Consider the following 2,569-nt stretch of genomic DNA (forward strand, 5'->3'; position numbering starts at 1 on the left):
CTTATTATGGTGGTTGGTAAAGCTTGAAGTCTTCTCCTCTGGCAGTGGACTTGTATCCATTGGTTGTATCAATGATCTCTACATGCTCCAAGGAGAGAACTCTATTGATGGTGAAGACCTTAGGTAGCTGAGATGGTACAGTAGGGAGATTAGGGGGGATATCTGTGAAATAGGCTGAGACTACTTTATCCCCTGGAGAGAAATCTTCCGTAGGGATCTTCTTGTTCCGCCACCCCCTTGGTACCTTCTTCTTTGTCCCTGGTGTTGTTTTCTTACTCTTGGTGGCTTCCCTTTTTGATGAGCCCTTGTTGCTGCTTTCACTTGCTTCTGGTGGTTTAGGTTCCTCCAATTTTTCCTTGACCTGTGGTACTTGCTGTTCGCCCTGTCCATCAACCCAGTGAATCTCAGAATGGGCTGGTTGTACTCCAATGCTTGCTTCTTCCTTTAGTATCTCATGATGATCTTTGCTTGGTTCTTTGTCCTCTTCATCTTTTTCTAGTGAGAGTTCGAAAACACTGAAGCTCAGTTGTTCATCATGGATCCTTAATATTAGCTCCCCTTTCTCCACATCTATGAGTGCTCTAGCAGTAGCTAGAAATGGTCTCCCCAATATAATTGGGTGCAGATGACTCTCTTCCATATCCAGGATGACAAAGTCTGTTGGGAGAAAGTATTTTCCCACTTTGAGCAACACGTTTTCCACCACTCCTACTGCTTGCTTTTGAGTCTTGTCAGCCAGCCTTATGACTACATCTGTAGGTAGTATCTCATTGATCTGCAGCTTTTTTACCAGGGATAGGGGTATTAATCTGATGCTTGCTCCCAAATCGCAAAGTGCTCTATCAAAATTTGTTTCCCCTATAGCACAAGGGACATGAAAACTCCTTGGGTCTTTTCTTTTCGCCGGCAATTGTGTTTGAATGAGGGTGCTGCAATCCTTGTTCATCACTATAGTCTGGCCCCTCTTGAGTGAGCTCTTCCTGGGAAGTAGTTCCTTCATATACTTGATGAATGCTGGCATTTGCTGAATGACCTTGATGAATGGTATGTTCACATTCAAAGATGCAAACGAGTCTAAGAACCTTGAGTACATTCTCTTTCCCACAGCACCCTTTAGCAGTTGAGGAAATGGTGCATATAGTCTCAGCAGCTCCTGTTGTGAGATTTCTGGTTCTAGTTGGTCTTCCTTCTCCTTCTCCACTAAGATATTTTCAGGTTGTTCTGACAGCTTGCTTGGCTTGTCTTCAGTCTCCTTGTTATTTGTAGTGACCATATTGCAATCCTCCCATCTTACTTTCTTTGTTTCACCTCTCGGATTCTTCTCCGTGTCACTTGGAAAGCCATCAGTGGGTCAGGGAATCTTCTCAGACAAATATCCCACTTGGAATTCCAGCTTCTTGATTACTTCCCCCCGATTCTTCATACTGGCTCTTACCTCCTCTTTGAACACCTTATTGTCTTGAATGTCTTTGCATATGCTTTCAAGTAAGGTTTCAATCTTAGAAATTCTGTCATCAATTGATGGTATGTTGAGGGTAGAAGTAGAAGGGTGAGGTGTATTGATGTGGTTTTGTTGGTATGTCCTCTGTGTGAATTGTTGGGGAGCTGTGTTGTTGTTAGAGTTGTGACGTCTCTGATCTTGGCCTTGGTTTTGTTGATTACCCCACCCAAAGTTTGGGTGATTCCTCCATCCAGGGTTGTAGGTCTTGGAGTATGGATCATGGTTGTATCTCCGTGAATTCCCAATATAGTTGGCTTGCTCCTGAGTGCCTTCTTCTTCTTCACTTGCTTCCTCTTGAGTTGAAGTGGTGATTGCTGCCACTTGACTTCTCTCCATCTTCTTGGTGAGGTCAGTGATGAGCGGATAATTTATACGCTTTTTGGCATTGTTTTTAGTATGTTTTTAGTATAATCTAGTTAGTTTTTAGTATATTTTTAGTAGTTTTTAGTTAAAATTCACTTTTCTGGACTTTACTATGAGTTTGTGTGTTTTTCTGTGATTTCAGGTATTTTCTGACTGAAATTGAGGGTCCTGAGCAAAAATCTGATTTAGAGATTGAGAAGGACTGCAGATGCTGTTGGATTCTGACCTCCCTGCACTTGAAGTGGATTTTTTGGAGCTACAGAAGCCCAATTGGCGCGCTCTCAACGGCATTGGAAAGTAGACATCCTGGGCTTTCCAGCAATGTATAATAGTCCATACTTTGCCCGTGATTTGATGGCCCAAACCGGCGTGGCAAATCAGCCTCAGAATTTCCAGCGTTTAACGCTGGAACTGGCATAAAACTTGGAGTTAAACGCCCAAACTGGCATGAAAGCTGGCGTTTAACTCCAGAAAAGGTCTCTACACGAAAATGCTTCATTGCCCAGCCCAAGCACACACTAAGTGGACCCAGAAGTGGATTTTTACGTCATTTACTCATTTCTGTATACCCTAGGTTACTAGCTTACTATTAATAGGATCTTTTGACATTGTTTCTGGACCTCATGACACTTTACACGTTTCTCATTGTATCTTCTACAGCATGAGTCTCTAAACCCCATGGTTGGGGGTGAGGAGCTCTGCTGT

This window comes from Arachis duranensis, chromosome 4 (genome assembly GCF_000817695.3).
Source record: "Arachis duranensis cultivar V14167 chromosome 4, aradu.V14167.gnm2.J7QH, whole genome shotgun sequence".
Lineage (NCBI taxonomy): Eukaryota > Viridiplantae > Streptophyta > Magnoliopsida > Fabales > Fabaceae > Arachis > Arachis duranensis.